Source organism: Lolium perenne, chromosome 3 (genome assembly GCF_019359855.2).
Source record: "Lolium perenne isolate Kyuss_39 chromosome 3, Kyuss_2.0, whole genome shotgun sequence".
NCBI lineage: Eukaryota > Viridiplantae > Streptophyta > Magnoliopsida > Poales > Poaceae > Lolium > Lolium perenne.
The window spans coordinates 274753252-274777820 of record NC_067246.2 but is presented as its reverse complement, the minus strand read 5'-3'; positions in this window follow the sequence as shown (position 1 = coordinate 274777820).

Here is a 24569-nt window from a genome sequence, read left to right as displayed (position 1 = left end):
CTTCTTCTGGTTGCATTCTGGGCAATTGCCAATTGTGGGCAATCGGCTCATTCCTGAATCCCAGCAGTGTCTGAAGAAGGGGCAGTCCCAGTGCCTGGCGGTGTCATCTTGCTCCCTTGATTTTTCTATGGCACGGCGCTCGTGCTCCTCCTCCTCATGATCATGCCGACGATATCTTCTGGCTTCTCTAGCCAGACGATCTCCTTCATCATCATAGCTGGACCGTCGGCGTTGGTCATACTGACTTACATACTTGTTGAGGAGGTGATCAGAGAGGGGTCGCTGATATCTTATGTTCTTCACCTCTCCCTCTGTGACGTAGCGCTTGCCATCATGATGGAGCCGATCGCGTGGAGCGGCCTCCTCTGTGTCCTTGCTACGAGAGCAGCTGCCCTCGTCTCCATCTTTGCCAGAGTGGTGCCCAGGTCCTACCATGTTGATGCCAGAACGAGGATCCCGGTGGCAACCTTCGGGGTAAGTGCACTCCACCATGTTAACGGCGGGAAAGGGCTGGGTGTCGACCTTCATGGCGTACTGGTTGAAAATTAGACGCCCTTTTTCTATCGCCGCTTGGATGTGCTGACGCCATACCCTGCAGTCGTTGGTGGCATGGGATAGCGAGTTGTGCCATTTGCAGTATGGCTTTCCGTTCAGCTCTTGCACCGTGGGGAATTTGAGACCTTCAGGAATCGTCAACTGTTTCTCCTTGAGCAGGAGGTCGAAGATTTGCTCAGTATGGGTCACGTCAAAATCAAATCCCTGGGTGGGCCTCGGTGGCTTTACCCATTTGCGGGACACGGGGGTTCCTCCCCGAGTCCATTCAGCCATCGCTACCTCTTGGTCTCCCGCAGAACTTCGTCTTCCTCTCGCATCGACCGGGACTACGCACGCTTGAACTTGTCTTGGTACAGGTCCGGGTGGCGCTGTTCATATGCCGATAGTTTCTGAACCATGTGCGCCAGTGAGGGATAATCTGCTTGGGAGGCCATGTCCTTGAGCTGTGTTGCAAGGCCTGCTACTGCCAACTCGATCGCTTCTTTTTCGATTATACGAACCGAATAACATCGGTTCCTAAGATTCTGAAGCGCTGGATGTATTCTGTCACGGTTTCTCCGCGCTTCGACGTAATTGTGCTAGATCGGCAATGCCGGACTCGGAAGCCTCTGAATGGTACCGCATATGGAACTGCTCTTCCAATCGCTTCCAAGTCCGGATGGAGTCTGGTGGCAAAGAGGTATACCATCCGAAAGCCGATCCCGTGAGGGACTGTGAGAAGAGCCTCACGCGTAGTTGATCCGACACTGAAGCCGGTCATAGTTGCACCAAATATCGGCCGACGTGCTCGATGGAGCTGGAACCATCTGATCCACTGAATTTGGAGAAATCAGGGAGCCGATATTTGGGTGGTAGCGGGATCATCTCGTAGTCGTCGGGGTACGGCTTGGAATAGCCGATGGCCCTCCTTTTCGGCACCATGCCGAACTGGTCTCTCAGTATGGTGCGATCTGATCCGTCATTTGTCGGCTGCAGGAGTTAAATTCTGAAGATTCGCCGGGGTGGCGTACTTAGCCAGCCATGTTTGCTTTTCCAGCTACGAGCCAACTGCAGGAGCTGAGCTATGGAGGTTCATCGGGGTGGCGTACTTAGTTAGCCACGTACGCTTCTCAAGCTCTGTCGCTGACGTCCCTCCTGTTTTCCCGGAAGTCCCTGATGTTGTGGCCTGGTTTGTGAGTGCCCAGTTGCCACAATCTGGCACATACGTGCACGTGTACCCGTGAGGGATCTCCTTAGGCGCCTCGGGCAAGAACTGGTAGTCACTAGGGTCACCACCGATCTTGTAGACGACGAATGCCGGTGTAGCCGGCACTTCTGGTGCTGCCAACGCATATGGCAGCGGTGGACGGGACTGGAGTGGCAACTCTCCTTGATGCGTCCCGAGAGCTGGTCCCGACGGCGAGTACTGGTGCCTCATGATCTCCTGGATCACGCGAAGAGCGACACGCTCCAACGTGTTGACCAGGTTCTCAGAGTGACGGTGTAGCGAGTGAGCCACCAAGTAGTTGATCTCCTGCCGCAGGGACCTGGTGCGTTCCTCCGACGGGGCGAGAGGTCTATCCCATCGAGTGCACCTTGCGGTGAGAACCCCTTCCATCTGATGCCATGTGAACGGGTTCTCTGAAAAGAGCCGATGAGGTCGGCTTCGAGGGTGACTTTGATCTCGTCATACCTCTTCTTGAGCTCGTCGGGCAGCTCCTCGTAGGTGACTGGTGTGCCGTCCGCCATCTCAGATGTAGATGGCGATGTGGTTGATGTAGAAGCTTGTCCCACCGGGCGTGCCAGAATGTGTTGTCGTCAGAAACCCACCGGCGGGCAGCGACGGGCAACACCGTAGAGCCGGGAACAACCTAGAGCTGCGGCTGGCTGAGGTCCCTCCGAGCGACGGCCCGCAAAGCCTTCTGGTCACACGTCCGATGCTGATGCAGCAGGCGTGCCACCTGACCTATACCTGGTCAGGAAGGTGATGGAGATGCCTCACTTAGTTTCCTGCATGGCATACACGTAAACATTAAATACGAGCCTCGATCGGCTCTCAGGTTGTCCTGTGAATCGGCTCAAGGAGCCGATCCACCCATGATTCGTACGGGGTGCACGAATATATGGTGGTCCTGCTTGATCAAGATAAAGCTAATGAGATCTACGACGATTTAGGGTTTTCACCGCATAATCGGATCATCCTACTCCAGGTTGGGCCTCGCGGCCACGCACGGTGATCGTAAGCCGATCCTAAACAAGGCCTAAAAACCAACACGAAGTTGATCCCCGGAACATCCTGTTTAGGACTAGCGAACGACACCCTACGTGCCGCTGGATCCTCCCCCCCTTTGTAAGGCCTAACTATTGCAGATATTAAACTAATCCTTGTAGAACAAGGAGCAACCGTAACGGATCAGATCTACTAAATAATGATCAAGCGGGGTGCCGCCCCCACACCTAAGATAGGTGTGAGGGCGGCTAGACATGCAAGGGTTGCACTACGATAGCATGTTACGCGAAGAACTATGCTAACCCTAACATATCTATGATAACTACGTTGCTCGCCATCAACAAGGCTTCAGTACGAGCAACGCATGAACAACGTGGAGCTTGTGCTGCCTAGATCGCAAGATGCGATCTAGGCAGCATGTCGCTTACCGATAGAAACCCTCGAGACGAAGGAGTTGGCGATGCGCCGAGATTGATTTGTTTGGTTGAACGTTGGTTGTTTATTCCATAAACCCTAGATACATATTTATAGTCCAGGGGACTTTCTAACGTGGGAATAATCCCCACCGTGCACGATACAAACTCTAACTTTTAATCTAAGATACAATCTACCATAATTAAAGATACATGGGCAATCCAGCCCAAACCCCTCGTGCAAGGCCGCTTCAGAGATCTTCTACGTGTAATCTTCCAAGCCCATCTCTCTTACGGCCCACCTCCTGATTTGGCCAAAATCTGGTGATAACAGGAACCTGATAATGTTGTCGATGAAGAAGGGATGCCTTGGGCATCCCCAAGCTTAGACGCTTGAGTCTTCTTGATATATGCAGAGGTGAACCACCGGGGCATCCCCAAGCTTAGAGCTTTCACTCTTCTTGATCATAGTATATCATCCTCCTCTCTTGACCCTTGAAAACTTCCTTCACACCAAACTTCTCATAAACTTCATTAGAGGGGTTAGTACATAATCAAAAACTCACATGTTCAGAGGTGACACAATCATTCTTAACACTTCTGGACATTGCTCAAAGCTACTGGAAGGTAATGGAACAAAGAAATCCACCCAACACAGCGAAAGAAGCAATGCGAAATAAAAGGCAGAATCTGTCAAAACAGAACAGTCCATAAAGACGAATTTTTAATAAATACTTCCGTTGCTCAGATCAGAAAACTCAAAACTAATGAAAGTTGCGTACATATCTGTGGAACACGCACGTAAATTGGCATATTTTTATGATTTTTCTACAGAGAAAACAGCCCAGATTCGTGACAGATAGAAATCTGTTTCTGCGCAGAAATCCAAATCTAGTATCAACCTTCGATTAGAGGCTTCACTTGGCACAACAAAACACAAAACTAAGATAAGGAGAGGTTGCTACAGTAGTAAACAACTTCCAAGACACAAATATAAAACAAAGTACTGTAGCAAAATAACACATGGGTTATCTCCCAAGAAGTTCTTTCTTTATGGCCATTAAGATGGGCTCAGCAGTTTTAATGATGCACTCGCAAGAAATAGTATTTGAAGCAAAAGAGAGCATCAAGAGGCAAATTCAAAACACATTTAAGTCTAACATGCTTCCTATGCATAGGAATCTTGTAACTAAACAAGTTCATGAAGAGCAAAGTGACAAGCATAGGAAGATAAAACAAGTATAGCTTTAAAAATTTCAGCACATAGAGAGGTGTTTTAGTAACATGAAAATTTCTACAACCATATTTTCCTCTCTCATAATAACTTTCAGTAGCAACATGAGCAAACTCAACAATATAACTATCACATAAAGCATTCTTATCATGAGTCTCATGCATAAAATAATTACTCTCCACATAAGCATAATCAATTTTATTTGTTGTAGTGGGAGCAAATTCAACAAAGTAGCTATCATTATTATTCTCATCAAGTGTTGGAGGCATAGTATAATCACAACAAAATTTACTCTCCATAGTAGGTGGCACCAAAAGACCACTATCATTATAATCATCATATATGGGAGGCAAAGTATCATCAAAGAAAATTTTCTCCTCAATGCTTGGGGGACTAAAAAGATCATGAAAACCAGCTTCCCCAAGCTTAGAACTTTCTATATCATTATCAACAATGGTGTTCAAAGCGTTCATACTAATATTACTACCAGCATGCAAATAAGATTCCGTAGGTTTTTTAATTTTCGCATCAAACAATCCATGTTTTAAATCAGGAAATAGCATAAGAAGCTCATTCTTGTCCATTATGCCAAACTAGTGTAAACAAGAAACAAAAAGATGCAATTGCAGGATCTAAAGGAAATAGCTTCGAGTACTTACAATGCGCCGGAAAATAGCTTAGTAGCCGAGATCCGGAGTGTGAGTACCTTTTACCTTTCCTCCCCGGCAACGGCGCCAGAAAATAGCTTGATGTCTACTTCCCCCTCCTTTTCCTGTAGACAGTGTTGGGCCTCCAAGAGCAGAGGTTTGTAGAACAGCAGCAAGTTTTCCCTTAAGTGGATCACCCAAGGTTTATCGAACTCAGGGAGGAAGAGGTCAAAGATATCCCTCTCATGCAACCCTGCAACCACAAAGCAAGAAGTCTCTTGTGTCCCCAACACACCTAATAGGTGCACTAGTTCGGCGAAGAGATAGTGAAATACAGGTGGTATGAATATATATGAGCAAGAGCAACGGTGCCGTAAAAATAGCTTCTTTGGCGTGTAGTTGATGGTGGTAGTATTGCAGCAGTAGTAACACGGTAAAACAAGAAACAAGCGGTAGTAACGCAGCAGTATTTAGGAACAAGGCCTAGGGATTAGACTTTCACTAGTGGACACTCTCAACATTGATCACATAACAGAATAGATAAATGCATACTCTACACTCTTGTTGGATGATGAACACATTGCGTAGGATTACACGAACCCTCAATGCCGGAGTTAACAAGCTCCACAATTCAATGTTCATATTTAAGTAACCTTAGAGTGTAAGATAGATCAATTCGACTAAACCAAGTACTAACATAGCATGCACACTGTCACCTTCATGCATATGTAGGAGGAATAGATCACATCAATATTATCATAGCAATAGTTAACTTCGCAATCTACAAGAGATCATGATCATAGCATAAACCAAGTACTAACACGGATGCACACACTGTCACCATTACATCGTGCAGGAGGAATAAAACTACTTTAATAACATTGCTAGAGTAGCACATAGATAAATTGTGATACAAAACACATTGCAATCATAAAGAGATATAAATAAGCACCTCACTATGCCATTCAACAGTGAATAAGTATTCTGTGAAATATAGCCTAAGAGACCCACACGGTGCACACACTGTCACCTTTACACACGTGGGACAAGGAGTCTCCGGAGATCACATAAGTAAAATTCACTTGACTAGCATAACGACATCTAGATTACAAGCATCATCATATGAATATCAATCATGTAAGGCAGCTCATGAGATTATTGTATTGAAGTACATAGGAGAGAGATGAACCACATAGCTACCGGTACAGCCCCGAGCCTCGATGGAGAACTACTCCCTCCTCATGGGAGCAGCAGCGGTGATGAAGATGGCGGTGGAGATGGCAGCGGTGTCGATGGAGAAGCCTTCCGGGGGCACTTCCCCGTTCCGGCGGCGTGCCGGAACAGAGACTCCTGTCCCCCAGATCTTGGCCTCGCGATGGCGGCGGCTCTGGAAGGTTTCTGTGGGTTTCGTCGAACGTATCAGGGTTTTCGCGACGGAGGCTTTAAATAGGCGAAGAGGCGGCGCCAGAGGGTCGAAGGGGTGCCCACACCATAGGGTGGCGCGGGCCCCCCCTGGCCGCGCCGGCCTAGGGTTTGGTGGGCCTGTGCGCCCTCCCTGGTGGCTCTCGGGTGTTCTGGATGCTTCCGGGCAAAATAGGGACCTGGGCGTTGATTTCGTCCAATTCCGAGAATATTTCGTTACTAGGATTTCTGAAACCAAAAACAGCAGAAAACAGGAACTGGCACTTTGGCATCTTGTTAATAGGTTAGTTCCAGAAAATGCACGAATATGACATAAAGTGTGCATAAAACATGTAGATAACATCAATAATGTGGCATGGAACATAAGAAATTATCGATACGTCGGAGACGTATCAATGCCTTATCTTTTTCTGTTTTTTATTTTCTTGTTCCTTCTGAAGTTGTCGCCACAGTATCTTTGGCTACAACTGTCGTAGTAGTTCTTTTGAAGACTCCACCTGTAATATCTGTGTAAATGTCTCGAAAATCAATGGAATTCTATTTTGCATGATCATTGATACTGAAATTTTGCTTTTCCAGTTGATATTTGATAACTACTCCGCAAATCCTCATCCTGCCGACACTTTTCCTGCTTCCTCCTTCTCAAAGAAAACACTTGTCGCTGATGACCTTGTTGAAGGTTCTTCAAGTAAACACTCCCCACAAGATTTGCAAGAACTTCGCCAACAACTTCAGTCCATGAAAAAACAAACTCTTGCGATGATGGAACAATCTCGCAAAGCATCCGAAAGGGAAAAGATTGCCCTTCAACAAGCTAAGGAAGCCATAACTGCCAAGGAAGCTGCTATTTCGGAGGCTGAAAAAGCAACTACTCTAGAAAATTTTATGCTTGATTTGATGATTGAGGCCAGTGCAGATATGTCAGGTATGCTCTTGCAAATCGAGATTCCCGTTTTCTCGCTATTTCCTTTTTCGAGATTCTTATGTTGTCGCTGACTAGGCTCCTTTATCGACGCTGCTGCTGAGGATGAAAGGGTGAATACCAGGACGAATCTCCTTGTTAACCTTTCTCTTGACCATGGTTCTCTTTTCTGGGCCACTCCAGAACATACCCGACAAATTGTCAGATTTCAAGACCGCGCCTGTCAGGTTCACGAGTTTCTTGATTTCTGTGCCAGAACCTTGACCCTGGTTTACAAGACGCTATTTCCTCGGAACGAGGCGCCCGATACTCTTCTTGGTTTGTTGGAGAAATTTCAAGATGCTCCTCGTATCCATCACTTCGTGCGAGCTCAACTTTCTGCCGGTGCCCGGTTTGCTATGATGATGATCAAAATCTGCTATCCCAAATTTGACATGAGCCAGATTGTTACCAAGTGCTTAGCCAAGATGGCGAAAAGAAGAAGGGATGTTAGCAAGCTTGAGGATCATGTGACCCCTGTTGCCGAAGATATGATGGATGAACTTCTTCGGATGGATGCTGAATTTTTCGTAAGGGGTAGCTATGCTGAACATAGTACTCGTACTTCCAATACTGGACGGATGACTATAGATAATATACTGAGCCGTCATTGACGTTCCTTCTAGTCCTGTCAAGTTTTCTCAGGAATTGCGTCTTGTATGTTGTACACATATTCTATATTGTGAAGTTAGTAGATATTTCTATTTTTCCTCCTCAAGCCCCCGAGTGTTTCGGTGGTAAATCTCTTTATTGTGTATGCGAGGTATTAAACCAAAGCAACCAAATTTTTATACTATATTTGCGGGTACTAGCCCCCGAGTGTTTTGTCTTTGATTGCTATTTTGTAGCTTCGTTTTACCTGGCGAGGTATTCAATACCAAGACGAGATAATTTTATCAGCTAAATTCTTCTATATTGTAGCTTCGAGGCGTAAGCCCCTGATCGTGTCGAAGAAAAGATATATATTTCCACTATCTTTATTTTATTGCAGCCCCGCGAGCCCGCCTCATTAAAAACCTTTCCCGGCCCCACTCGGTGCCCCGAAAAAGAAAAAGAGAGCGTCTGAAAACTCGCGGGTGTTTCAGTACATTGTATTTTTACAAGGAGGACTATATTTCGACACTAAGCGTAAAAACGCCTTAGCTGTGCCACGTTCCAGGGGTTCTTCTCGAGATTCCCTGTCTTCTTGTCCTTGATCCTGTACGCTCCTCCTTCGATGACTTCTGTGACGACGTAAGGGCCAAGCCATGGCGACTCAAGTTTTTCAGTACGCTCTTGATTGAGTCGCAAAACTAGGTCTCCCACCTGAAAGGATCTTGGTCGAAATCGTCGACTGTGGTAGTTTTTCAGGTCCTGCTGATATTTCGTTACCCTTGATAATACTTCGTCTCGAGCTTCGTCGAGTGCATCGACGTCGTCTTCCAATGCTTTCCTGGAGACTTCTTCATTGTACTCCGTGACTCTGGGAGAGTCGTGCTCTATTTCTATCGGCAATACTGCTTCTGCTCCATGTACCAGGAAGAACGGAGTCTCCTGTGTCGCTGTATTTGGTGTCGTTCGTATGCTCCATAACACACTCGGCAGCTCTCTAGCCAAGTGTGTCGAGCTTTTTCCAATGGTCCTAACAAGCGTTTCTTGATACCATTGCAGATGATACCATTGGCTTTCTCGACTTGCCCGTTGGTTTGAGGATGCGCAACTGACGCGAAGTGCAATTTAATGCCTACCTCTGCACAGTACGCCTTGAATTCCTTGGATGTGAAGTTACTGCCGTTGTCCGTGACGAAGCTATGAGGTACTCCAAACCGAAAGACAATGCCCTTCACGAATTTTATTGCTGACGCTACATCCGGTGAATTTATAGGCTTCGCTTCTATCCACTTGGTAAATTTGTCGACCGCAACGAGCATATACTCGTATCCTCCTGGCGAAGCTTTGTGTAATTGTCCCACCATATCGAGACCCCACTGAGCAAAGGGCCAAGATAAGGGTATAGGCATCAATTCCGCTGCAGGAGAGTGTGGTTTTGCGGCAAATCTCTGGCACGCATCGCAAGTGCGCACTATCTCCTTCGCGTCCTCAATTGCTGTCAACCAGTAAAATCCAGCTCGAAAAACCTTGGCCGCGATGGCTCGACTACTTGCGTGATGGCCGCATACTCCTTCGTGTACTTCCTTCAGGATTACCCTTCCTTCTTCTGGTGTAACGCACCTTTGTAGCACGCCCGAGATACTTCGTTTGTATAACTCTCCTTTGACCACAGTGAAAGCTTTGGAACGCCTAATAACTCGCCTTGCTTCAACTGGATCGTCGGGTATTGTTTTCCTTAAGATGTATGATATGTACACCTGCATCCATGGGATTTGCACCATCAGTACTAGATCCTGTTCCTCTTCTTCTTCCTCCAATGTTTCTTTCGCAGCCCCGGAGGGTTTCTCGTTCTTTTCCTTCTTTGTGGGTTTTTCGGCTTTGTGGATTTCTCTGTGATCTCTTCCCAAAACACGCCTGGAGGGATTGCGAGGCACTGCGACCCGATGTTTGCAAGAACGTCGGCTTCATCATTACTCAGCCTGCTGATGTGGTTTACCTCGCATCCATCAAACAGCTTCTCCAGCTCATTATACATTTCCTTGTACGCCACCATGCTATCATTGACTGCATCACATTGGTTCATGACTTGCTGAGCCACCAATTGTGAGTCGCCAAATATTTTTAGTCGAGTTGCGCCGCAGGCTTTCGCCATCTTCATCCCATGTATAAGAGCTTCATATTCTGCTTCATTGTTAGATGCATTTGGGAACGTCATCTGTAAGACATATTTTAATTTGTCGCCTTCAGGTGATATGAGTATCACGCCTGCTCCAGCTCCTTCTTACCTTTTGGACCCGTCGAAGTTCATAGTCCAGGTTCTCGATAAATCCGGAGGTCCTGTGTTTTGCAACTCCATCTAATCTGCGATGAAGTCTGGTAAAATTTGCGACTTTATTGCCTTTCTATTTTCATACGTGATGTCCCGAGGAGAAAGTTCTATTCCCCAAAGGGAGACACGGCATGTAGCTTCTGGATTGTTGAGTATAGTGGATAGAGGCGCCTCATTGACAACTATTATCGGATGCGCCAAAAAATAGTGCCGCAATTTTCTTGCGGTTGTGAATACTCCATATGCTAGCTTCTGGTACTGCGGGTACCGCTGTTTTGAAGGCGATAAAACTTCGCTGATGAAGTATACCGGTCTTTGCACTCCATGGAGTTTTCCTTCTTCTTCTCTTTCGACAACTAGCGCCGTGCTGACCACCTGAGGTGTAGCCGCAATGTATAACAGGAGTGGTTCCTTCTCTTTTGGCGCCACTAAGATTGGTGGTGTTGAAATTTTTCGTTTGAGATCCTCGAAGGCCCTATCTGCCTCTTCGTTCCACTGGAACTTCTCTCCTTGTTTGATTAAAGCGTAGAACAGTAGCGCCTTTTCTCCCAGCCTGGCGACGAATCTGCTTAAAGCTGCGACTCGCCCAGTTAGATGTTGTATTTCTTTCAACTTTGTTGGCTTCATCATTGTTACAATAGCTTGGATTTTTTCGGGATTAGCTTCGATCCCTCTTGCTGATACTAGGAACCCGAGAAGTTCTCCTGCAGGGACGCCAAAAGAACACTTCGTTGGATTCAACTTGAGACAAAATTTGTCGAGGTTGTCGAAGGTTTCCTTCAAGTCCTCGATTAATGTTGCCCCCTTTTTTGATGTTATGACGACATCGTCGATGTACACTTGTACATTTTTTCCAATCTGTGTTGCTAAGCACTTCTGCATCATTCGTTGATATGTTGCTCCCACGTTTTTCAACCCGAAAGGCATTGTTCTATAACAAAATACGCCATACGGTGTGATGAACGATGTTTTGGCTTCGTCATCTTCTTTTAATCTGATCTGGTTGTAACCAGAATATGCGTCCAAGAAGGAAAGACGTTCACATCCTGCCGTGGAGTCGATAATTTAATCGATCCTTGGGAGGGGAAAGTGATCCTTTGGACAATGTTTATTGAGGCACGTAAAGTCGACACACATGCGAAGGACTTTCGTGTTTTTCTTCGGCACCATCACTGGGTTAGCTACCCAGGTGGCCTCTGTGGATATCTCTTTAATGAAACCAGCTTCTCTGAGTCGATCAATTTCTGACAGCATGGCTTTGCGGTTTGGTTCCAAAAAACGCCGCAAAGGTTGTTTGATTGGTCTTGCTATTGGATCCAAGTTTAGGTGGTGCTCGGCAAGTTCCCTGGGTACTCCTGGCATGTCACCTGGACACCATGCGAAGATTTTCCAGTGCTCACGGAGGAACTCGACGAGCGCGCTTTCCTATGCGAGGTCCATGTTTGTTGCGATGGACGTCGTTTTCTTCGGATCTGTCGGGTGGATCTGCACTTCCTTAGAATCTTTTGCGGTATTGAAAGTTGACTCCTTGTTGGGTCTCCCTACATCTGGCAGCACATCATAATCAGTCATGAGCCTTGACGCTGCATACTCCGCTTGCATCCCGAAAGTTTCTGATATTCGATGAAAATCCTTGTCGCATTTATCGGCTAGCGCGAAGCTTCCTTTGACTGTGATTGGTCCCTTGGGCCCAGGCAACCTCCAAAGCAGGTATGTGTAGTGTGGTACCACCATAAACCTGGCATACGCTGGTCGTCCCAATAAAGCGTGATACTGCGATGGGAAATCCACAACTTCGAATTCTAACCTTTCTATCCTGTAATTTTCTCGGGTCCCAAACTGAACGTCGAGATTGATTCTTCCCAGCGGATAACTCGGCTTCTCTGGCGTGATTCCATGGAAACGCGTGTCGGTTGGTTTTAGATTTGCCAGGGATATGTTCATTTTCCTCAGTGTATCTGCGTACATGAGGTTTAGACTGCTGCTTCCATCTATAAACACTCGAGATACGTCGAATCCTGCAATTACTGCTGGTAAGATAAGTGCTGATTGCCCTGGTCTAGGAACTTGCTGCGGGTGATCCGCTATTGTGAAGCCAATGTCTTGCCCTGACCAATTTAGGTACTCAACCGTTGGTGGAGGCATCTTCTCTGCCATAAACACTTGCCGCGAGATTACTTTCTGAGCCCTGTTAGATGGCCTAGCTTTCTGAATCATCGAGACCGCGCCATTGTTGTTAGGATCAACATATGGGGGTGGTTGCGGTGCTGCCGCTATTCTAAGCTGATGTCGATTTTCGTCCGTGATTGCGGGAGGAGGTGGTAAGTGGATCTCACTCCTGGGCCCCTGGGGGTTTCTGTTTACTGCTTGAGCATTGGCTATTCCTGCGACTCGCAACATTGCCTGAAAATTGCGACAATCCTTTTGCAGGTGTCCTGACTGCCTTTTCCTGTTGCTATCGAGATAAAAATGCATCTGGCACGGCCCGTTCATCATATCTTCGGGAATTATGAAAGATCTCTGAAATCTTGACCCGCTATTTTGCCTGTTATCTCTATTGTCGCCTTGCTGTGCACTACTTCTTTGGTAGTCATCTCTATTGTTTCCTCCATTGTTTCCCCGAAAGCCAGCCGATATTTGGCCAGGTGCATCGTAACTCGAGAATTGTCGGGGAAATCGGCGTCTATTTTGAAAATTTCGACTACGGTCCTCCTCTGGGGACCTATGTCGTTTGTTATGTACCGCATCTTCACCATCTACCCATCTGTTTGCCATTTCCATTAATGCTGACACTGTCCTTGGGTTTGTCCTTCCTAAGTCCTCCACGAAATCTCCTCGCTGAACTCCTGCTACAAACGCATCTATAGCTCTCTCGTCAGATATATTTTCTGCCGAGTTTTTGATGATGTTCCACCTTTGGATGTACTTCCTCATTGATTCATCATGTTTTTGTCGACATGACCTCAACTCCTCTAGTGTCGCAGGTTACTTGCAGGTTGATCAATTTTTTTTGATAAACACATCCTCAAAACTCTCCCAGCTGTCGATGGACCCTGGGGGAAGCTTCTTTATCCACGATCTGGCGGCTCCGCTCAGGTGTATTTGAATACTTCGCATGGCTGTTGCTCTGGTTCCGCCTATCAATTTTACTGTCTCGAGGTAATCGACTAACCAATCCTCGGGATCTTGCAGGCCATCGAATTTCTTGAAACTATCGGGTAGTTTGAATCGTGACGGGACCCGAGTTTTTCGGACCCGTCGTGTGAAACACGGGAGTCCACACATATCCTCTTCGGCAAGTTCTGGTGAATGTCGATGTTCCCTTCTTTCTTGCCGTGCTCTATCTACTCTGGCCTGAGTCGTTGTGTCTCTGGCTCCACTCGCTCTCGGTGGATCTTGCACTGCTGCGGTAGGTCTCGGACTATTTTGCCTTGCAGTTCCTTCGGGAGGTGTAGCTGCGAACGCTGCTCCCATGGCTCCACATCCTGCCATGGCCATGTTATACAACGCTTCTCTTGGATCTCCTGCAGGTGGCCTGGACGCTAGGATGAAAGCTTGTGTCGCCATGTATCCTGCTTCCGGTGTTTTTGGGATAATATTCCCCCTCGTGTCGATTGACATGAAGGACATGTCGAGGTTTTGGATTAGAGTCTCTCTTTCGGCCTCCGGTATATTTTGCAGCCGAGATCTTGCTCTCCTCCGAGCTTCTCTATAACTATCTCCCGAAGTTCCTGATTGTTGACTTAACTCCGCTCTTCGCCTGCTTGACGCTGAAGCTGCCTCCTTTCTCCTATTCAGAGCAGCTGTCTCTTTTTCCAGTTCTCTTCCAGCTCGAGCAAGCCTATATTGGTAGGCCTGCAATTCTTCGACCGTAGCAGTTGTCTCCATAGGTTCAGAACCATCCATAGCTTTTGCTGCTCTATCCCATACTGCTTGTGGAAGTTGAACTCTGACACGTGGTGTGGGCCCGACATATTTAGTGCCCAAACCTCTCCTTAGATCTGAGGGATCGACGTAGGAATTTCCCAAATCGTCGAAAGCCTCCGATGTTTCCTCTTGATCGCGACTTGCTTCTCCAATGGCATAAACTTGATGATATTTTGGAGTTTTCACTTTGCTTGGTTTGGTGACACCATCATAAAGATTGGTGAAGACCTTTCCGATAGAGATGGATTTGTCGATGAAGTCGAAGCTGTCAGTGTCGCTCGAATCATCGCTTATATAGGAGTTCGCAGATGACTCGAAGGACATGTCGCTGAAGATCTTGGCGAGTTTTTTGCTTGCCTTGCTGCCGATAAAGTGTGGCGACGAAATTTCCTCGTCGCTTGAATCGATGGATGATGCTGAGCTTGAGAAGTCAGGATCAACCGCCGATAATCCCGTCGAGATCGGAACTTCGAGACGATACGCTCCTTTTTTCTCGATGCGTAAGTGGAATTTTCCAAACGTCATCTCCATGGGCTCCTCCAGATACGCATATGCATCCAAATGGGAGGGTGGGTGAGGTACAAAATCAACTAGACCAGTTTCGATCGGTTTACCTCTATCCATGATGTTGCTTGCCACCGATGAAGTCGACGATCTTGAACGTGCCATCGAGATCAGCTCCTTGTCGCCTCTAGATCCCACAGACGGCGCCAATTGACAAGGTATTAACTTGTCAATGCCTACAGATAGTAGACTAGGGTTTCGTTGGATGTAGAGGGAAGTAGATCTCGAAGGTTTCAGCCGAAAAGTACTCGACGATGTAAAAACTAGGGTTGTGTTGACAGTAGATTCGATGCTTTCTTTGTCCCTCGACTCCCCCTTATATAGGAGGTGGAGCCGAGGGATTCGTATTGTACAAGTTACAGAGTCCGGGAAGGTTTCCAACTCATCCCGCAAGATTACAAACATCATCTCCTAATACAACTCTAGCTTTCCTTAATAACAACTTGGGCTTCCGATTCTTCTTATTCTTCGAGTCGTGGGCCTTCAGTAAACCCCGGGTACTATCTTCGGCAGGCCCATTGGGGATGCCTATGTCACCCGTGAGCAAAACATGATAAGCACCAGAAGGCCAAGGTGTTATATCTTTATAAATGTAAACTAGATTATTGACTCTAGTGCAAGTGGGAGACTGTTGGAGATATGCCCAAGAGGCAATAATAAATTAGTTATTGTTATATCTTGGTGTTCATGATAAATGTTTACATCCCATGCTATAATTGTATCAACCGAAACATTGGTACATGTGTGTTATGTAAACAACAAGGAGTCCCTAGTAAGCCTCTTGTATAACTAGCTTGTTGATTAATGGATGATCATGGTTTCGTGATCATGAACATTGGAGGTTATTAATAACAAGGTTATGTCATTAGGTGAATGATATAATGGACACACACCCAAATGAGCGTAGCATAAGATCAAGTCATTAAGTTCAATTTGCTATAAGCTTTCGATACATAGTTGCCTAGTCCTTCGACCATGAGATCATGTAAATCACTTACATCGGAAGGGTATTTTGACTACATCAAACGCCATTGCGTAAATGGGTGGTTATAAAGATGGGATTAAGTATTTCGAAAGTGTGAGTTGAGGCATATGGATCAATAGTGGGATTTGTCCATCCAGATGACGGATAGATATACTCTGGGCCCTCTCGGTGGAATGTCATCTGAGTAGCTTGCAAGCATATGATTGGATCATAAGAGATGACATACCACGGTACGAGTAAAGAGTACTTGTCGGTAACGAGGTTGAACAAGGTATGGAGATACCGATGATCGAACCGCGGACAAGTAAAGTATCGCGTGACAAAGGGAATCGATATCGTATGTAAATGGTTCAATCGATCACTAAGTTATCGTTGAATATGTGGGAGCCATTATGGATCTCCAGATCCCGCTATTGGTTATTGGTCGGAGATGAGTCTCGACCATGTCTGCATAGTTCACGAACCGTAGGGTGACGCGCTTAAGGTTCGATGTCGCATAAGTAGATTCAGAATATGAGATGGAGACCGAAGTTTGTTCGGAGTCTCAGATGGGATCCGGGACATCACGAGGAGGTCCAGAATGGTCCGGAGAATAAGATTCATATATGGGAAGTCATTTTCAGGGTTATCGGAAAAGTTCAGGATTTTTTGGTATTGTACCGGAGGTTCTAGAAGGTTCCGGAGGGTACCATAGTGGGGCCCACCTATCCCGGACGACCAACATGGACCGCAGGGGTCGCATAGGCCCACATGGGCCATGCACACCAGCCCCCCAAGGCCCATGTGGCTGTACCAAGTGGATAAGATCAAATCCCTTGAAAATAGGGACTTAACTTGGGGGGAAGTCCCCCCTTATTTTGGCCGACCCTTGGGCTTGGAGGAGGGGCCAAGGCAGCCCCCCACGCCTATATAAGAGGGAGGGAGGGCTGGGGCGCAGCACATCATCCCCCCAAGCCCTAGCCGCCCCTCTCTCCCTCCTCCTTCTTCCTGCGCAGGCTTGGCGAAGCCCTGCGGGAATTTCTCCTCCACCTCCACCACCACGCCGTCGTGCTGCTGGGATTCCGAGGGGATCTACCACACCTCCGCTGCTCGCTGCAACGGGGAGAGGACGGGCTTCATCGACACCGTACACACGACCGAGTACGGAAGTGCTGCCGGATTGTAGCACAGGATGATCGACTACATCAACAACGAGATATAATCTCGCAGGCTTTGGAAATCTTCCAGGGTTAGTCTCACATGCATCTCGTTGCTTCGATCTTCATAGATTAGATCTTGGCTTTTCCTAGATTGGATCTTGGTTTTGTTCTTGTTCACGGTAGAATTTTTGTTTTCTATGCAACGAACCCATCATGCCCCTGGCCCATTAGGGCTAGGATGCACCCCCTAGGCCCATGTTGGACCCCCTAGGTCATGGCCCCCATGGTGGACCCCTCGGAACCTTCTAGAACCTCCCCGGTCTTCCACCGGAAAAATCCCGAACTTTTCTGAAACCTAGAAATCAACTTCCCTTATATGAACCTTATTCTTTGGACCATTCCGGACCTCCTCGTGATGTCCTAGATCCCATCCGAGACTCCGAACAAACTTCGGTCTCCATCTCATATTCCGAATCTACTTATGCGACATCGAATCTTAAGCGCGTCACCCTACGGTTCGTGAACTATGCAGACATGATCGAGCCTCCTCTCCGACTGACAGGGTATCAACTTGTCAATGCCTATGGATTGTAGGCTAGGGTTTAGTTAGAAGTAGAGGGCAAGTAGATCTCGAAGGTTTCAGCCGAAAAGTACTCGACGATTATGAAAACTAGGGTTTGTAACAATGATTCGATTGCCTCTTCGTCCCTCGACTCCCCCTTTATATAGGAGGCGGAGCCGAGGGCTTCGTTTTGTACAAGCTACAGAGTCCGGGACGGTTTCTAACTCATCCCGCCAGATTTACAAATAACACTTCCTATTACAATTCTAACTTTCCTTAATACATCTTGGGCTCCCGAATCTTCTTATTCTTCGGATATTGGGCCTTCAGTAAACCCCGGGTACTAATTTCGGCAGGCCCATTTGGGATGCCTATGTCAGTAGCCCCCGAGATTTTGCTTGAATCGTAGAGTCAGGGAAAATCTCCACTGTTTATTTTTATTCGAGAGCTTTAACTTTTTTATATTTCTTCACATGAAATTCTATATTGTACAGGGATAATGGTAGTTGGGGCTAGTTCATCTGACGGGTCAGGTACTAGTTAACTGCTCTAGTGGCAATCCGCAAAAACCTACTTCAAGACCACGTCCCTGGACATGATCTCGGGATACTGGTGTAAACTTCGACAGGTGCCGCTTAAGGTCTTACCATTCTGTCGAGTCCCAGTCAAATTTATCGAGTACCTAACGCGTCCGTTAGGATTTTTCTTCGTATCTGTTGATACGGATAAAAGTAGCAGAGCGCAGTCTTCGGCGATGCCACGCCCAGCAGAACGGATCTGGGGTCTTACCTTCGCAAATTTGCGGCATTCAGAAATTGATCGCAACTTTGGCGTTCTGAGAATATATTGTCGAGTGCTTTTCCGGCTGTTGGAATGGCACATTTCATCGAGTCAAATATGACTTATATTGCTCTCCCGATGGGAGTATATGTAGAGTTAATTATAACTCAAAATATACTCTCTTGCTTTTCTATCTTTTCTTTTTTTTTTATTTCATCGGGTACGCGAACAGCGTTCCCGATGGGAGTAGCCCCCGAGGCTACAGCCAAGGACTTGTGCTTGGTTGTAGGCTCAACATGTTAGTCCACCTTGTCGCCATATTGTCATTATTTCCCAATATGATGTCTCTTCTTTTTTTTATCTTTCGGGTGCGCGAACAGCGCTCCCGATGGGAGTAGCCCCCGAGCATTTGGGCAAAAACTTGTATTTGATCAAAAGCTCCCGAAGTATTTAATAACTTCTCGTGTCGCCAATCTTCTTTTATTTTTCTTGTCGGCATGCTTCCCTTAATCAAATTTACTTCATCTCTGTTAGTAGTCATGGTTTTCTGCCTTGTAGGTCCATTGCTTCCACCACGTTGACACGTCGTGTAAGTGGGGGACACACGTCCTCCGCTTTTTCTGGCGTACGTACAGTAACGCCTATCTCAGTAAAAATACCTTTTTACCCTTTTATCTAGAAGATCTTTTTTCACCACACGATTTCTTCATCCAACGGTGCATTGCTTCACCCGATTCTTATATAAACCTTTCTTCAACCTCCGTTCACTCCTTCGCTTGCGCCGCCCATCTGTTCCTCTTTGCAAAAACTTCCCCTGCGCCCAACTCTCTCTGATCTTCCGCAACCACGAACATTGCTTTTTCCATTGCCGTTGATGCCACCGCGCACGCGACTCACTCGCCACAACACTCCAGAGTCCAAGATGGCCGCCGAAGATCTTGAGTGGGAGAGATCTAAAATCTCCAACCAGGATGCCAACACGCTGAAGAGGCTTGGCCTGATGAAGAAAGAAGACGCCATCCGCTTTCCCAGCGAAGAAAGCTACCCCAACCCTCCAATGGAGTACCGGGTTAGTTTCGTTGATCACCTCATCCGCGGCCTTTCGGCCCCAATTCACGATTTCCTTCGCGGCCTTCTTTTTTTTTACGGGATTCAACTGCACCAGTTGACCCCCAATTCCATCCTTCACATTTCCATTTTTATCACACTGTGCGAATGCTTCCTTGGAATTCCTCCTAATTGGGCTCTGTGGAAACGCATTTTCTGCCTCCGCCGCAATGGCTCCCACAACGCCACCTATAACATAGGCGGCGTTGTTATCTGTGTCCGAACTGACGTTGATTATTTCGACGTCAAGTTTCCTGATTCTGTCCAAGGATGGCGCAAAAAATGGCTCTACATTCATGAAGAAAGTGCCAACTCTGTGGAACACAACATAATCCCTTTCGACGGAAGTGCCAAAATTCAGCGCCGCCATTCCTGGGACGCTGAAGCTTCCGAAGAAGAGAAAAAGGCGACAGAAGCACTTATGTCTCGTATTCATCAACTTCAAAATACTCGAGGCAAAGAACTATCCGGTGTTCAAATCACTGCCTACTTCCTTAGGATTAGAGTGCAGCCTCTTCAGGCTCGCAAAAATCCCCTTTGGACGTATTCTGGTGAAAACGACGCCAATAGAATCTCCAGTGATCTTTCTGCAAAGGACTTGGAGAAATTGATTCGAAGAGTTTCTCGCCTAGCCAAGAAGGATCCTATTCCCTCCTCTTGTCGAGTGGAACCATACAGCGCCGCCAATCCTCTTCCCGAGGTATTTTGTCTTCTCGAGTTTCTGTCTTGTTCCGAACTTTCCCTGCATCTCACTGTATTGGTATCTCTCTAATTTTTCTTTTGTCGCTATTTTCTTGCAGAACCATCCTACTATGGCTTCCCTTCCTCCTCTTCCTGAGGATGGAGAAGTCGAAGAACAGGCTATCGTTGCCGAAGACACCCAAGGTTCTTCTATTCCTGAAAGTGAAGTCGCAGGTTCTCACAAATCTACGGCTTCCCATGAAAAAGAAGTTGAATCTGAAGCCAGCGAGTCGACGCAATCCCTTCCTCCTGCTGTTTCCCCAAGGAACAAAAGGAAAAGGAATGATGCCGAGGATTCTGGCACTTCTAAGGCTGAAAAAGTTGTTCCTTCTCATCCGAAGGCAACTTATGATCCTTATATTGAATCCCTCGTCAGCTCGTAAGTCATCTTTATTTCTCCCTATTTCTGTACTCGAGATGTTTATCTTGTCTTGCTTTTTATGCTGCCGATTTTTGATCAACAGTGATGACGAGGAAGAAGTACCAACTGTTGACGTGGCTCCTCGGACAAGCACATCACATACTGTACTTGCCTCAGACACGCTAGTTGAAGGAGAAGAATCCTCGCCTCCTCAACAAAACGTCGTCACCACAACTCCGCCAGCAAGCCCCCTTGCTCCTTCACCAAAAAGGACAAGGGTTGAAACGATTGTTGAACCTGCCCCTCAATTGGGCAGCTCGTCGACTCTGCTCTTAGATGATGTAAGTTTGTCGATATCTATATTTCTTCTATTTTGTTTTTTCACGCCTTCACTCTCTTTTTCATGCCGATGTTTCTTTTGCTGTATTCTTCTTTAACAGCCCATGATCAAAGAGCTTCTCCGCATCGGATCCCAATTTATTGGGTACCGTGAATATGCTAGCAGAGCCGAAGGTAACAACTTTTATACTTGCCATTTTTTCTTGACTTTTTGCTCCTGTTGCTTGTCACGGTTTTTGATCTTTCTACTCTTTTTTTTTATATCTCGACAGAAAAACTTGCAGAGGCCAACAAACGTGCCGACGCACTTGCTCAAAAACTTGAGCAAAGTGAGGCGGCTCGCAAGAAAGCCGAACTTGTTGCTAACGAAGCCAAAGCCGAGGCTGATGAAGCCAAAGCAAAAGCTGCTAGTGTTGAGGAACTGCAGAAAAAACTTGAGGATACTGCATCTGCCTTAAACGAGCACAAAGCTGCACAAGCTTCTCGTGAACAGGGGATCCTCAAGCGCCTGAAATCACAAAGTCGACGCACTTTCAGTAATATTATTGATCCCTTCTATTTTTATGAGAGCCGCTGTTTCTTGTTGTTTGACCAACGTTTTGTTTCCTTGGCAGATCAAACAAACCAAGATTTTGATCTGGAGAATCCTGTCGATGACCCTCTCATTGGCGCACTTTCCTATCTGGAGCTGCATGGGTCCGAAATTCGTGAAGGCGTGGCCAATGCTAATGCAGGATTGTCGGCGCTGTTCCCCTACTTCTTCCCGAAGAAAGAGGAGCCCCCGACTTTCCTTGCCCTTGCCAAGATGTTCAATTCACCAGAAGACCTTGGACTGAAGATGCGCCAAGAGAATATGAAAATTCTTGTCGAAAATCTTTGTTGCTGCAGTTCTTTGACAGCCAATAGACTGTTGATTGGACGAAAGTTGGCGACATCGAGCAGATAGAGCAATCAAGATGGAGGTCCCTGATTAAGGCAGCCAAGCCCAACACGAAGAAAATCTTGGCTTATCTCGGGATCAAACCAGCTTCGACTCCTAGCTCATCAAGGCCGGAGGTCTAGTTGCATGCTTCTTTATTTTTCTTTCTTTCTCTTTTGCTCTTGTCGCCAAAGTAGTTATTTGGCGACACGTACTTCATTAACTCCACTGTAAGGCCTTTGTAATTATTCCGAAAGATTAATGAAAACTCTATCTTTTGCGTGTTGATTGATGTTGTCTTGCTTTGTTAAATTTCAGTTGGTATTTGATAACTATACTCCATCTTCCGCTCCTTCCAATGTTTCGCCTTCTTCTTCTCACCCAAGGAGACCTCTTGCTGATGCTGCACCTGTCGAAGATTCCTTGCCGTGAGAATTGGATGAACTTCGGCAGCAACTTCAGTATGCGAAGAAGCAAACACTTGTGATGATGGAAAAATCTCGCAAGTCATCTGAAACCGAAGAAGTTGCACTTCAGCAAGCTCGTGAGGCCGTGGCTGCCAAGGAAATCGCTGCTTCCGAGGCTGAAAAGGCGACTACTCGAGAAAATTTCATGCTCGAGTTGATGAATGAAAACTTGATGCGGATATGTCGGGTATGCTTGTTTCAACCTCAATATCTTCCGTCTTCCTGCTATGTCTCTTAAAATTTTTCTGCTCCGTTGTTTTGATAGGTTCCTTTACTGATGCTGTTGCCGAAGAAGAGAGGGTAAATACTAGGACGAACCTCCTCGTTAATCTTTCCCTTGATCATGGTTCTTTGTTTTGGGCTACCCCAGAGAGGACCCGCCAGATTGTCAGATTTCAGGATCGCGCTTCTCAAACTCGTGACTTCCTTGACTTCTATACCAAGACCCTGTCCATGGTTTATAATTCCATGTTTCCTCGGAACGTTCAACCAAAGGTTCTTCCCGAGTTAATGGAGAAATTCAAGGATGCCCACAGGATCCATGATTTTGTGAAAGCTCAACTGGTAGCTGGCGCCAGATTTGCTCTTATCATGCTTCAGATCTGCCACTCAAATCTTGACCTGACCCAAGTTGTTGTGAAAGTCCATCAGAAGGTAAAGCGCCGAAGAGTTGGTGTCGAGCGAATTAACACGAAAGTTTCGCCTGTAGCCGAAGAAATGATTGAAGACCTTCTTCGGATGGATGCCGACTTTTTTGCCGATGGTCATTATGCTGACTTTCTTGGCGCTGCTCCTGAAGAAAACAGAATTACCCTTGACGACATACTGAATCAGGACTAATTATTTTCTTTTTGTAGATAACTCTTCTTTGTAACCCATGACTGTGATTATATTGTGAAGCAATCATTATATTTCTATATTTATCTAGCCCCCGAGTGTTTCGGTGGCTATTTACTGTATTTGTATATTGCGAAGTTTTGAACCAAGGCATTTATGTAATATGTATCTATTGCGAATATCAGCCCCCCGAGCTTCTTTATTGAGTACTATTTTGTATTTTGATTGACTCACGAGGTATTTTAATACCAAGGCAAGGCTTTTCTTTTTCGATGAACTATATTGAAATTCGTCGGGTCAGAGACTTTGAACATGTCGATAAAGAAAAGTTATATTGACACTATCTTTATTATATTGCAGCACCGCGAGCCCGCCTCATTAAAAACCTTTCCCGGCCCCACTCGGTGCCCCGAAAAAGGAAAAGAGCGCGTCTGAAAACTCGCGGGCGTTTCAGTACATTGAAGTTTTACAAGGACTATATTTCGACTCTAGGCGTAGAACCGCCGGAGTTGCGCCACGTTCCAGGGGTTTTGCTCCTCCACCCCTGTCTTCTTGTCCTTTATCCTGTATGCTCCTCCTCCGATTACTTCCGTGACAATGTAAGGGCCAAGCCATGGTGACTCGAGTTTTTCATGACTTTTTTGCGTGAGCCGAAGAACTAGGTCTCCCACCTGAAAAGATCTTGGCCGCAAGCGTCGACTGTGGTAATTCTTCAAGTCCTGTTGGTATTTGGTTACCCTTGATAGTACCTCGTCTCGAGCTTCGTCGAGTGCGTCGACGTCGTCTTCCAATGCTATCTTGGAAGTTTCTTCATTATACTCTGTGACTCTGGGGGAGTCGTGCTCTATTTCTATTGGTAGTACTGCCTCTGCTCCATGGACCAGGAAAAACGGTGTCTCCTGTGTCGCTGTATTTGGTGTTGTTCGGATGCTCCACAACACACTTGGTAGTTCTTCTGGCCAGGTATGTCGAGCTTTTTCCAGTGGTCCTAACAGTCGTTTCTTGATGCCATTGCAGATGATGCCATTGGCTTTCTCGACTTGCCCATTGGTTTGAGGATGTGCAACTGACGCGAAGTGCAACTTGATACCCACTTCTTCGCAATAGTCTTTGAATTCGTGGGATGTGAAGTTACTGCCATTGTCTGTGACGATGCTGTGAGGCACTCCAAATCTGAAGACGAGTCCTTTTATGAATTTTACTGCGGATGCTCCATCTGGTGAATTTATCGGCTTCGCTTCTATCCACTTTGTAAATTTGTCGACAGCTACTAACATGTACTCCTTTCCTCCTGGCCAGGATTTGTGTAACTTACCCACCATATCAAGTCCCCATTGTGCAAAGGGCCATGACAATGGTATTGGTGTTAGTTCTGCTGCTGGAGAGTGGGGTTTTGCGGCAAACCTTTGACACGCGTCGCAAGTTCTTACTATTTCCTTAGCGTCCTCGATTGCTGTCAACCAGTAGAATCCTGCCCGAA